Here is a 14,314-nt window from a genome sequence, read left to right as displayed (position 1 = left end):
ATGACAGCATGTTAGCTTAAAGAAAAGCCAGCTGTCATATTTAAAAGTATGTCAGAATTGAATTCACAAGGTGCAGATGACTGACAGCACATAACAGTGCTGCATTATCCATAGTTGAAATATTATTTACCGGTAGGGACCATGGGCAACTATTTATGTAAATAGATATTTTCGTGTTGATATTTTGTAATACATAAGTATCTTTTTATTTAGAACTCCAAGGCATTATCACATCATTTTCTTATTTGTACCGTGTAGTGTTTCTAGGTCCAAGTAGACTTGAATTAATGTCATAAATTGTCAGTATTATTGAATTTAATGTCAACTGTGCCCTGTTATTCATCTGTCCCATAGTTTAAAACCATAACCTGGCTATTTGGCATTGTTGCAAGTGCCTTAAATTCATGGCATCCTATCAAGACTAAAAATTTGGTGTTATGCTGCATGACAAAGACAAAGACACCTCAAAATGTTGTCCTTTCTTAGCTTGCGACGTTTTACAGTTCTTTCTGCTAACAATTTTTAAGCCTTTATTATATGATATTGATGAATTACAGAAATGGTGAAGTTGTTCTCTTATTTCTGTTACATGTACCAGAGCTGTGTATCTGTTAATGGGATACAACGTCATTTCTGTGAAATGTATAAATGTATGTGCAGGTCAGGTTAATGTATGACATACTATCAGTCTATACACAGTTATTCCTGTTTTGCTAAGCTGCAAAGATAAATAGAAAAAAAGCTTAATCTACTTTGCAGTATAGTTCTAGACTATCGTCTTTTATAAAAACTATGTCAAAACAAACAAAAAAAAAAATTAAAGTGTTAAACATCCACTTTAACAACTTTAACAATACCAAATGCAATGATGCTTTAAGATGAAACCAATAATGGCAAATTGAGCAAATTAGTGCCCTGCTTAGCAAAACAGGATCAGTGCTTTCTGTGGGTTATTGTATATGCAAATCATTTCAGAGGTAAGCTCTCAACACACGTAGAAAGCTGAATATTGAAAGTATGTTCTCAGTTTTCCTTCCCCATGTCTATCTTCTTCATAAACAGTCATAGCACTGAGACTTTGAGAATTTCATAAGTCTCAGGCTTTGCCAGCAAAGGGAAGTTTTATTCAGCATTGCCTACCTGTTCCGATTTATGCTGTTTTTACATGCTTGTTTGTTTAGTATGGGTTATGTCTAGAATGATTTCTTTGCGTTTTCTCTTATTCCATATTCTACATGAAGGATTCACTCCTTGATTTCTCAGAACACATCTGTCATTGAATGGTCGTTGACCAGTTGCACTCTTTTGATGTAGATTAAGAACTTTTCCTCACATACAGATTTGCTTTTGATTTGCTCTGTATTTTCCCTGCAGCCGTAATTGCCGAGTGCCTGTTGTATACTTTATAGAGTTGAAATAAAAAACAATTACTTTTGAATACTGTGCAAATGTGTCTATCACTATTAGGTCTGTTGTCTTTTTTTTTTTATTTGTATCATTATTAAGTTATGCTCACTTGTTTTAAGAACTGATGTGTAATGCAAAAGATTTGCTAGAGCTGCTTTTTTAAAAGGAGAACATTGGTAAGTCATTTTAAACATAGAATAATTAATGGATTTATGATTCACAGGCTGATAGTAATCAACCAATCAAACTGTAATTCTAGATCAAAAGCTGTGAATTGAGGGATTCCCTGAGACCTGTTTATAATCTTCTTCCCCACATATAATTCCTCAATTTCATATGTGTTGATGATTTGATCGGGATCACCCAAACAAATTCCTACCCACAAAATTGTAGATTTTGATTTCAGAAACAAATAACCTATCTCATAATTTGTTTAACAATTAACTTATCTCAAATTAGATCCATAGCCCTTAATTGCTTACAGCAGGTTGAAGATTCATTCTGCATGTACAAATATTAAAATTAACTGTTCTGTATTATTTTCACTGTATGCATGTGGAGCATAATTTTCAAAAGGTTTTACATGGATAAAATGATTACTTGGGTAAAAATGCCATTTGCAAATTGCAACCTCCCCCTCACTCACACCATGAATGGGGAAATATTATGTGTGTACAGTATAATAACATAAGTACTTTTACTGTGACAAAATAGGACAAGACCAAGAGTGGGATTGGAATATAAACATTAATTTCCACAAGTACTTTACCTAGCATACTTTGTGCCTATCAATGTGTATAGGTACACAATTTCCTGTGTTTTCCATAATCCCCCAGATTTTCAAAGGGAAGCTACATAGGAAATTTCCCTTTAAAAATTTACTTGCAACTCAACAGATATTTTCCTGCAAGCAAAGTGCTCAGTTTAAAAGTTAACCCACATTTTGCCTTCTAAATACTGGAAAATTACTATACATGGTTGGAAAATATCTCTTTTTATAATTATCTATTTAAAAACATAGCATTTTGGGATCTATCCAGTCTTTTGTTCTGTGCTGCATGTATGATTATCTTCCTATTGGTGGGGTGTTGTATATGTGTACCCAGAGCAAGGAGCTCCTGCTCTTATGGAGCAAATACACTCTAAAGCTGCAGAGCGGCAGACCTGGAGGAGCTGAGGCACATAGATAAACATAGTAGAGTAGTCGCAATTCCAATCAATCACTCCTTTTGCTGCTTTGGAGGAGCAAGGTCATCTGACAGGAAATTGTCACCTTTATGTGGCAGGACATGATCCTTTAGCTAGGACCTGCTCTCCAGGTGATGCCTTAGCCTCTCACCCTGAGGCTATGTCTTCAGGGCCATGTGTTGAGGAGAGAAAGGTTAGGACAGCCGTTATCATGGGTTATTTGATCATTAGAAACTAGCCTTTAAGCCCGTAATAACGGGCTACATTTAAAAAACATTTTTGGTCCATTTCCTTCCCACTCATTCTCCCTCCCACCTGTATTCTCCCTCCACTCCCTCTTTCCTCCCCCTCTATTCGCCCTCCCACTCGCTCGCACCCTCCCTCCCCCCTCCCCTCACTCTCTCCTCCCTCCTCCCCTCAGTCACTTCTCGCCCCCTCCCCTCACTCTCTCCTCCATCCCCCTCCCCTCAGTCACTCCCCTCCTCTCACTCTCTCCTCCCTACCCCCTCCCCTCAGTCACTTCTCTCCCCCTCCCTTCACTCTCTCCCCCCTCCCCCTCCCCTCAGTCGCTCCTCTCCCCCTCCCCTCACTCTCTCCTCCCTCCTCCCCTCACTCTCACCTCCCTCCCCTCAGGCTCTCCTCCCTCCCCCTCCTCTCAGTCTCTCCCCTCCCCCTCCCCTCAGTCACTCCACTCCCCCCTCAGTCACTCCCTCCTCCCTCAACCACTCCCTCCTCCTCCCTCCCCTCACTTTCTCCTCACTCCCTCTCTCCTTCCTCCCCCCAGTCACTCCCCCTCTCTCAACCCCTTCCCTCGGATGGTGCAGACGGAAGATCTCCGGAGGGGTCCCCTCCCTCGCGCGCGTCGCCACCGCTACTCCTCCTCCTTGCCGCCGCTTCTGCTCCTCCCATACGGAAGATCTCCGGGGGGAGTCCCCTCCCTCACGCGCGCCTCCACCGCCGCTGCTCCTCCCAGACAAGAAGATCTCTGCAGGGGGTCCCCTCCCTCACGTGTGCCTCCACCGCCGCCGCTCCTCCCAGACGGAAGATCTCCGGGGGGGGTGTCCCCTCCCTCGCGCGCGCCTCCACCGCTGCCACTCCTCACTGCTGCTGCTCCTCCCAGCGCCATTTTGTTTTCGGGTACGCTCTGCTGACCGACGTGCTCGCCCACACATGCACAGTAGAGCTGCTCTCTACTGCGCATTTGCGGCATGTCGGTCAAGCTTCATTTATTAGGTTGATGATATGAAGATATCTGGGTGACTGGTGGACATTAGAATAGCTTTGTAACTTGCCTGTCTGATGCAAAGTAGTACCACCTAGACAACATTTTAGAGTGTTGGGGAGGAGCTGTCATGGTACATGTTGGTACCGATGACATAGGAATGTACAGGAGAAAGCTTTTGAGACAAAATTTATGCTCGTAGAGGTAGCTTATCAAAGACTTGCATACAGCAAACCAGGAGATACGCACATGACTCGGATGTGCGTGGGCTACGCAGATTTATTTATTTATTTTATTTATTTGAGTTTTTTTCTATACCGGCATTCACGGAATTCGTATCATGTCGGTTTACATAAAACGAGGGGTGATCAATACATTAAAAAAAAAGTGCATAAATATAACGAGAGTATACATTTACAAAATTTATGCTCGTAGAGGTAGCTTATCAAAGACTTGCACACAGCAAACCAGGAGATACGCACATGACTCGGATGTGCGTGGGCTACGCGGATATTAAAAGGCCTGCCACTACATGCATATCTCTTGGTACGTGGATAAAAAATGTTTCACAAAAAAGGCAGGGTGTAGGCATGGTCTGGGCAGGGACGTTCCTGATTTTCCTAATGACACCAACACATAACTTTTTCACGCACAAATGTGCACCAGGGTCCCCATCCGCATATCTTTACTTCAGCTGTGGATGGCGTGCAAGTAGAAAAATAAAAAAATCTTGCCTAGTCAGCAGGGTTTTAAGGGTTGGGACACATAGAGGAAAAGAAAGGCAGGCTAGCTAGGGGAGTATGGAAGTCCTATACATTTACTGGGTAAACTGGGAACAGCCTGGGGAAACAGGTATTGTTGCCACATGCATCTACTAAAATCCCCCCCATGTATGTGCTCGAGAGAGCATTCATGCACACATGTATGCATGGGTAGCTAATTTTATAACATGCGTGCATAAACTAGCACATGTTATAAAATTGGTACGTCCATGTGTGTGTGCCGGTAAACGAGCGTACATGTGCGTTCATGAAACTGATATCCAGAACCTCCAGGGTTGCATTCTCAGAAATGTGCCCATTCCAAGTGCAGGACCCCAGAGGCAGGCTGAGCTCCAGAGTGTCAATGCTTGGATGAAATGATGGAAGAGGGTTTTAGATTTGTTAGGAACTGGGGAACATTCTGGGGAAGAGGGAACCTATTGCATTGGAATGAGCTTCAACTTAACCAGAGTAGAACCAGACAAAATGTTAAAAAGGATATAGAGAAGCTTTTAAACTAGATGATTGGGGAAAGCCAACAGTCGCTCAGAAACACATGGTTCAGAATGCTGAATCTTTGAAGGATATTAACAAAACAGGGAAATTAGGACATCCCGATAGATAAGTTTCAATAAATGCCAAAGTAGCCCAGGTGCCTTTAAGTAAAGAGCAGTAGAGATGTGAATCGTGTGATCGATCGTCTTAACGATCGATTTCGGCTGGGGGGGGAGGGAATCGGATCGTTGCGGTTTTGTTTTTTTAAATATCGTGTAAATCGTAAATCGGGGGATGGCGGGAAAACCGGCACACTAAAACAACCCTAAAACCCACCCCGACCCTTTAAAATAAATCCCTCACCCTCCCGAACCCCCCCAAAATGCCTTAAATTACCTGGGGTCCAGAGGGGGGGTCCCGGTGTGATCTTTTACTCTCGGGCCTCCAGTGCATTGTAGAAATGGCGCCGGCGCTACCTTTGCCCTGTCATATGTCATTTGGCCAGCTTGGAGGGGCCTCCTGACCCCCACAAGACTTGCCGAAAGTCCAGCGGGGGTCCGGGAGAGATCTCCTATGCTCCTGACGTCGTTTTGCCGTACAAAATGGCGCCAGCCATACGCCGTATGGCCGGCGCCATTTTGTACGGCAAAACGATTCGAGTGCAGGAAGTCACTCCCGGACCCCCGCTGGACTTTTGGCAAGTCTTGTGGGGATCAGGAGGCCCCTCCAAGCTGGCCAAATGACATATGACAGGGCAAAAGTCCCTGGGGGTCCAGCGGGGATCCGGGAGCGATCTCCTACGCTCCTGACGTCGGGAGACAAAAAACAAAATGGCACCGGCGCTACCTTTGCCCTGTCATATGACAGGGCAAAGGTAGCGCCGGCACCATTTCTACAACGCACCGGAGGCCCGAGAGTAAAAGTTCACACCGGGACCCCCCCCCCCACTGGACCCCAGGTAATTTAAGGCATTTTGGGGGGGTTCGGGAGGGTGGGGGATTTATTTTAAAGGGTCGGGGTGGGTTTTAGGGGTGTTTTAGTGTGCCGGTTTTCCCACCCTCCCCCTTCCCCCGATTTACGATTTTTTATGATAAATCGAGGGAATTCCTATTAAATATCGCCTCTAACGATTTTTGACGATTTAAAATATATCGGACGATATTTTAAATCGTCCAAAAACGATTCACATCCCTAAAGAGCAGACAGAGTAGACAATTCCAAATTACCCCTATGAACTGATAAGCAAGTTGTTAATTCAAACAAAAAACATACTTTGAAACATCTGTATACAAATGCTAGGAGTCTAAAAAATAAGATGGGAGAGTTAAATAGCACTGGATGAAGAGGTAGATATAATTGGCATCTCAGAGACCTGGTAGAAGGTGATTAACCAATAAAACACTGAAACCAAGGTACATATTGTATCAAAATGACATGATGGATCAACTTGGGGGTGGGGTGGCACTATACATTAAAGAGGTCATTGAATCAAACAGGATAAAAGTTCTGCAGGAAACAAAATGCACTGTAGAATCTTCATTGATAGAAATTCCATGTCAGAAAGGGAACAGAATAGTACGGGGGCATATACTAGCATTCACTGGCCAAAATGACAGACAGAAGATGAAATGCTAACAGAAATTAGGGAAGCTAACATAATTAGAAGCACAGTAATAATGGGTTACCCCAGTATTTGCTGGGTAAATGTCACATCAAGACATGCTAAGGAGGAACCTTTCTAGATGAAATACTACAAATGACTGCTTGATGGAGCTGCTGGTGTAAGAACCGATGAGAGGGCGAGCTATTTTAGGCATAATCCGTAGTGGAACACATGATTTGGTGCAAGAGGTGATGGCAATATATGTGTGTATATGTGCATATGCAAGCATTTTAACGTACAAAAAAGGGGCATGGTGGGAGCATTTCAAGGCATGACTTACACATATCATTGTAATGACATGTATTATAAGAGATGCGTGCTTGTGTGTTAGTGTGCTTGATTATATATATGCATGCACTTTTGCTACTGTCCATTTACACAAAACAGTGCAAATTTTTATTTTGAACAGTGTGTTTCCTTTTGTGGATTGTTCTCTCCAAGTGAGTGGACACAGAAGCAGGTCAAGAGATGGGAAGAAGTGTAACAGGGAAAGACTGGGACCCACTGGGGGACACTAGGAAAATCTGTTTCATACCAAGAAATTACAGGATACATTGTAGGGGTTACAGTGAGTGAATTTGAGATGAAGAGGTGCATACTTGTTGGTTACTGGGATATACAGGTGTATACTGGTGGTTAAAGGAATAGATAAGGGAGACACAGGAACATAAAGGTCTATAATGGGGATAGAAGAGTGTATTGTAACATCATGTTGTAGGGTTAGTCATTCTTGGAGTATCCCTTTTCAATATGACTATTATAGCCATAAGGGTACTCAAGTCAATACGGCTGAGGAGGAAAGAACGCAAAAGAGGAGGATGAGGAAGTGGTATCCCTTACAGAGAGTTTGCAGGAAACAGTTTCTGGATATGTCTGAGGAGCAAGTCATGCGCAGGTTCAGATTCAAAAAGAAAACCATACTGTACTTATTCCAGCAGTTAGAGAGGACCTGAAATCTATCACCCAAAGAAACAACACCTTGCCAGTTCATGTCAAGGTCACTAGCATCCTGGCCTTTTTTTGCTACCAATACCTTCTAGACGCCTCTGGAGGTCACATTTGGAATCAGCCTATCTGCCACCTGCATGTGTATAGAGCAGGACCTGGCTGCCTTGCTGAGGAAAACACATTATATATATATTGTTCCCTCACAGAAGACAGCAACAACATCAAATAATTATTGTTTCTATCAATTTGCACATTTCCTCTTTGTCTTGGGAGCTATCAATTGTACTCATGTCCCCATAAGGGCATCAGGGGGAGACGAGGCCTCCTATCACAACTGCAAGGGTTTCCATTCCCTCAATATGCAGGTGGTCTGCGATGCCAAGGTCATCATTCTGGGTGTCGTGCCTAGGTTTCCAGGATCCACTAATGATGCCTCATTATCTTGCAATCAAGAATTCATGACCACTTCTAGGAAGGTGGAGGCCTGGCTTCTAAGTTAGAAGGCACCTATCACTTCCACCACATCCCAAATAACCTCTTCTTCCTGTCTCCCTCATATTTAGGTTGACAGATAGCATTGGTCCTGGAGGACTGCTCAGATCCTTTCCCGTTAACTGTTCCACTCCCAAACTCAAAGATATATGTATCTAACCCAGCTTTTCTATGCCTTCTCACCTACAGGTAACAGAGGCTATTCACTCAGAACCTGTCTCATGATCCCAATAGCTACCCCACAGACTGCAGCAGAGGTTTGCTACAACAGAGTACACTGGAAGACCAGGGATGTCATTGAGAGATCCTTTGGCCTACTTAAAACACATTTCTACTGTCTGGACACATCTGGGGGATGCCTTCTCTTAACCCATCTAAAATTGATTTTTCTAGTTTTCTCTATGGTACATAATCTGACCAAAACAAGATACATACCTCCTCCAGAAGGACTGGAAGGGAATCAGAATAAAGAGGAAGAGGAAGAAGAGGAACTGACTCAGGAGCAATTGCATGAGATATATTGAATGAATTTAAAGTGGGCTGTTACAAAGACATTTTAGGAGATGAATGTGTATTTATTTCAAATTTGTGCACAATGTGAAGAAAAATAGAATATTATGGCTTCCTTGGCTAGCCACTTTTGTGGGGTGGGGAAAGCTCATATGCCTTAGCCTGCCCTAATTTGGAATTCCTCTGCAATGGAATCCTGCCACTACTTACACTGCCCTCAGAGGGCACAAGATCTGGAAGTGGTAGCACATCATTTCTGCAAGTGGGTCCTGCAGGAAGTGATGCTGGAGGCAGCAATGACTGTGGTGATGGAGGTGGTGGCATGATGGGTGTTGGTGGAGCAAAATGTGCAGGTGGCTGTGACATAGGCGGACCCTTGGCCTGGTGAGGTGCCACTGAGATGCATGGTGGTGGAGCAAGATGTACAGGTGGCAGAGTCACAAGGTAACCCTCAGCATGGTGATGTGGCATCCAGGTACATGGTGCTGCATACAGTGGAGGGGGCTGCATCCAGGACCCATAAAATGGAGTGGTGCTTCTGGAGGTGACAGCTAGCAGGGGAGCATCCTTTGCAGCATCTCCCTCCATACTACAGTTTAGGCATCAGTGGATTGGTGAAGGGCCCATGGCTCATGCTGCACACCATGCATTTCCTTCATCATTGCCTCTCAGAGGCAATGATGAAGGAAGCCATGTATCTCCATGAATACCCTACTGTTTTGGTGTAAAGAGATAGGGGAGACACAGGAACAGACTATGGCGGCCCTCTAAGCTCAACTGACCATCATCTCTTCCTCTTGAGGAGGGACTTGCTCCTGCTCTGGTGAGTTGATCTTTTCCTGGTGATCCTCAAGCTGCCTATTAGTTAAAATTTGTAACCTATCATTAAAATCATCCATTGTACCTGAAGACTGGAGGGTGGCCAATGTATCCCCCAATGTTTAAAAAGAGCTCCAGGGGTGATCCAGGAAACTATAGACCAGTGAGCCTAACTTCAGGGCCAGAAAAAATAGTGGAAACTATTCTAAAGATCAAAATCACAGAGCATATATAGATATGGTTTAATGGAACACAGCATGGATTTACCCAAGGGAAGTCTTGCCTCACAAATCTGTTTCGTTTTTTGAAGGGTTTAATAAGCATGTGGATAAAGATGAATTGGTAGATGTAATGTATTTGGATTTTCAGAAGGTGTTTGACAAATTACCTCATGAGAGGCTTCTAAGAAAACTAAAAAGTCATGGGGTAGTAGGCAATATTCTTTTTTGGATTACAAACTGGTTAAAAGTCAGGAAACAGAGAATAGGCTTAAACCGTCAATTTTCACAGTGGAAAAGGGTAAATAGTGGAGTGCCTCAGGAATCTGGACTTGAACCGGTGCCTTTCTATATATTTATAAATGATCTGGAAAAGAATATGACGAGTGAAGTAATCAAATTTGCAGATGATACAAAATTATTCTGGAGGGCCCATGCCATTTTTAAAGATGGTGCCGGCCATCCATTACTTCTACCATGTGACAGGGCCAGCCAATGACACGGATACCCTGTCACATGGTAAGGGCAAAGGGCCATCTGTGCCATTTTGATTAGTGGCAACCATTGGCCTGAGAGCGGGAGATCGCTCCTGGGACCCCCACTGGACCACCAGATAACTTTAAAAAGTTTTGGGGGGTCGGAAGTGTGGGGAAAGCTAAGGGATCTGTTTTAAAGGGTCGGGGTGGATTTAGGGGTTGTTTTTGTGTTCTGTTTTTCCCGCCCTCCCCCAAAATGATAAGAGAACCCCACAAACAATTTAGTGGGGTTTTCCCATTGGTTTTGGGGAGCCCCCGATTTCTGACGACTTTGAAAATATCGTACGATATTTTCAATCATCAGAAAAATGATTCACATCCCTAAAAACAAATGCACACCCCTAGTGTGCAGTATTGTGGCTACCTGTCCTGAATGTGAAGGATATATATGCTGCCATTTCATGACATCTCCCTAAATGTAATGGAAGCAACACCAAGACTCTCTATATGTGCAGGCATTAGGGATGTGAATCGTGTCCTCGATCGTCTTAACGATCGATTTCGGCTGGGAGGGGGAGGGAATCGTATTGTTGCCGTTTGGGGGGGTAAAATATCGTGAAAAATCGTTAAAAATCGTGAAAAATCGAAAAATCGAAAAACCGGCACATTCAAACCCCCTAAAACCCACCCCCGACCCTTTAAATTAAATCCCCCACCCTCCCGAACCCCCCCCCCCGCAAATAACTTAAATAACCTGCGGGTCTAGCGGCGGTCCGGAATGGGCTCCTGCTCCTGAATCTTGTCGTCTTCAGCCGGCGCCATTTTCCAAAATGGCGCCGAAAAATGGCGGCGGCCATAGACAAAAAAGATTGGACGGCAGGAGGTCCTTCCGGACCCCCGCTGGACTTTTGGCAAGTCTCGTGGGGGTCAGGAGGCCCCCCACAAGCTGGCCAAAAGTTCCTGGAGGTCCAGCGGGGGTCAGGGAGCGATTTCCCGCCGCGAATCGTTTTCGTACGGAAAATGGCGCCGGCAGGAGATCGACTGCAGGAGGTCGTTCAGCGAGGCGCCGGAACCCTCGCTGAACGACCTCCTGCAGTCGATCTCCTGCCGGCGCCATTTTCCGTACGAAAACGATTCGCGGCGGGAAATCGCTCCCTGACCCCCGCTGGACCTCCAGGAACTTTTGGCCAGCTTGTGGGGGGCCTCCTGACCCCCACGAGACTTGCCAAAAGTCCAGCGGGGGTCCGGAAGGACCTCCTGCCGTCCAATCTTTTTCGTCTATGGCCGCCGCCATTTTTCGGCGCCATTTTGGAAAATGGCGCCGGCTGAAGACGACAAGATTCAGGAGCAGGAGCCCGTTCCGGACCGCTGCCGTTCCGGACCGCCGCTGGACCCGCAGGTTATTTAAGTTATTGGGGGGGGTTCGGGAGGGTGGGGGATTTAATTTAAAGGGTCGGGGGTGGGTTTTAGGGGGTTTTAGTGTGCCGGCTCACGATTCTAACGATTTATAACGATAAATCGTTAGAATCTGTATTGTATTGTGTTCCATAACGGTTTAAGACGATATTAAAATTATCGGATGATAATTTTAATCGTCCTAAAACGATTCACATCCCTAGCAGGCATGGCAGTTACACGATGGCTATATGTACTCATGCGCAAAGTCGTATGCTGTTATAAATCCTAGTGTAACCTCACTCTTTAGGTGATCAGGCACTGGTGTGACGTTGGTCTGGGAATGCCCTCATGACTGTAAGCACACTCATTACAGAGGTATTTCTTCACCCTGCACACCTTTAAGCACTTCTGAATGGGGGTCTAATATTTGCTATCACCCAGTTCAACATTTAAGTGTGTCCTTCTCACTTAGCCAAGCATGTGCACCTTCAGTGTTATTTCAGATTTAAAGCATTTGTATAGCTGTAAGTCACCAAGGTCCAGGGCCATGTAGGGCACCAGCACACTTATGCCACTATGTCATCCAATGTGAGCAGGACAATGAGGTCCATTGCTGAGGGCTTGCAGGACACACCATGCTACGTAGGCCACCAAGTGCCTCATTTACTGTCACTATAAGTCAGAACATATGGTGGCGGCCACATATCTATCATGTAATGTTTACTGTGATAACTTTATTTCAAATACACTGTAATCAGGGCTGGCACGTCCATTTGGTGAACTTAGGTGGTCACTATGGTGTTGACCCTTAGAGGGCACCAAAGAGCAGCCAGAAGGTGCTGAGAGCGAAGCCTATCCCACTCATGGCAAAGAGGAGTAGAGATACAGTCAGTGCAAATGAGGTAGGAGGAGTCAAGCCGAGATTAGCGGGGGCGGACACAAGGCAGAAGTCACCTAGGGAGCCTACTATCCTTGCACAGGCCTTGACTATAATGGTGCATTGCCAACACAAATTCTGAGCAGCCAAATGTGTTTTATGCTACACAGTGACCTACACAGTCAAGAAGTGAGAGAAAGAAAAGGGATAGCGAGTACAGCAGCAGCTAATAGGCTTCAGATGGACCTCCCCTGGAAGGGAATTAGGTACATGAGGCCTATCAGCAAAGTGTGTTCATATAAGGTTTTCCAAATCTGGCTGCCAATCAGCGTGGTCTCCTGGGCTCGAGCAGGGAGACATGGGGATCTCATAGAAATTGGGACGTAGGTCCATTAGTAGTCTGTGGTGTACAGCAACACAATCTTTGCAACTTTGGGAGGGACATACATTAAAGCTTTACCTGTCTAGCTCAAACTAGAGATGTTTCGTTTTTCTCGGTCGGGTCAGGTTTCAGTTTGGGTGCTTTGTGGGAAAACTCGTTTTCCTACGGATCGTTTTTTGGCAAAGACGAAGCTGAAACCCGAACATGAAACCAGAAAAACGAATAAAAAAAAAATACGAATCAGAAAAAAACCACCCCAAATCTTCAAATTTACTGTATTACAACCCCCCCCCCCCCCCCAACATCCCAATCTCTCCCCAAGACTTACTAAAAGCCCTGGTGGTCCAGTGGGGTCCCGCGAGTGATCTCTCCCTCTGGGCCGTCGGGCTGTCGGGCCTGCTATGAATCAAAATGGCGCCAATGGTCCTTTGCCCTTATGATGTCACAGGAACTACCGGTGCCATTGGTCAGCCCCTGTCACATGGTAGGTGTTACAGTCTGAGCAGCGTTGGATTTTTCAATTAAACACAGTAGCACCTATGAGACTGAATGCTGAATTAGATTTGCACGTATTTTAAGGATAATGTAAACTCCTAATCATCACTGTTTATTATGGTTGATAGATCACTGTAAGAAGATACGTCATGAATATTTTACGTAATTAGTGACGTCATAGAACAGTTGAAGATTTAAAGAGACGCGAGCCTCGGCTTTGATTCCTCCTCCTTGTTCCGATTACAAAAGTTGAGACGTACGTCCTTTTGAACGGGTAGCTTGATTAATTCAAGATAAGTATACATTTTCTCATCTTCTATATGATAATATTTTAAGGAGTTTCATTTATCGTTTTGCAGGATAAAGACTCTTATCTATATGTTCTATACACACCCCTGAAGAAGCTTAACAGTGAAACACTGGCCGTGTTGGGCTATTATATGTAAAAGTAAAATTCTTTAAGAGTCCGCTTTCATAAATGGAGGACTAATTTTAAAGAAAAAGTAAAAACATTAACAAATTTTTTTTTGAGAAAACATTAAAATTTAAAGAAGGTGAATGATTGAAAAGACCGGTTGGTGTCTTTGAAAAAGTCACACAACGTCAGGCTTGCTGACACCTTCTTAAGCTACTACACATGGTAAATTGTTTTGGTTTCCACTTAGGTATTTTTTTATTTTGGTTTGCGGTGGTTAACTGGTGATTCCTTTTTGATAAGATTTCAATTACCCCAATATTGACTGGGTAAATGTAACATCAGGACTTGATAGATACATAAAGTTCCTGCATGTAATAAATGATTGCTTCATGGAGCAATTGGTTCAGGAACTAACAAGAGAGGGAGCTATTTTAGATTTAATTCTTAGTGGAACATAGGATTTGGTGAGAGAGGTAACGGTGGTGGGGGTCACTTGGCAATAGTGATCATAACATGATCAAATTTAAACTAATAACTGGAAGGGG

This window comes from Rhinatrema bivittatum, chromosome 7, assembly GCF_901001135.1.
Source record: "Rhinatrema bivittatum chromosome 7, aRhiBiv1.1, whole genome shotgun sequence".
Classification (NCBI taxonomy): domain Eukaryota; kingdom Metazoa; phylum Chordata; class Amphibia; order Gymnophiona; family Rhinatrematidae; genus Rhinatrema; species Rhinatrema bivittatum.
Note: the sequence above shows the minus strand (reverse complement) of the source record.